The sequence below is a fragment of the Penaeus monodon genome, chromosome 22, assembly GCF_015228065.2.
Source record: "Penaeus monodon isolate SGIC_2016 chromosome 22, NSTDA_Pmon_1, whole genome shotgun sequence".
Lineage (NCBI taxonomy): Eukaryota > Metazoa > Arthropoda > Malacostraca > Decapoda > Penaeidae > Penaeus > Penaeus monodon.
The window spans coordinates 7,889,479-7,889,893 of NC_051407.1; positions in this window are offsets into that span (position 1 = coordinate 7,889,479).

The window sequence follows — 415 nt, forward strand, 5'->3', positions numbered from 1 at the left end:
AGTATCTGGAAAATACATGTATTATATATTAACAAATATTTACAGAAATGTAATGTCCTCGATCCTTTCCAACTATAGCAGTAAAGGTAAAACTTAAAATAAAGAATCATTTGATGATGTATCTCGAGATATGATTATCTGAGCCTAGTATAATATTTTGAAAATATTTTTGACAAATTGCATTACAACTCACCAGACGTATCATACTTAATAGCTAAAAATCTACGTCTACTTTTGCTACGAGTCTCACCCTATATACCTCCGATCTCTCTCTAGATTCGGAGCACTACCTCTATGCTCCGCCCTATAGTTTTAACACTTCCTATACATTGTAATTAAATAAACACACAGTCATCGTAGAAAGTGAGATGCAAAGCACTATCCACATCTACATCTCAATCTAAAATGAAATGGT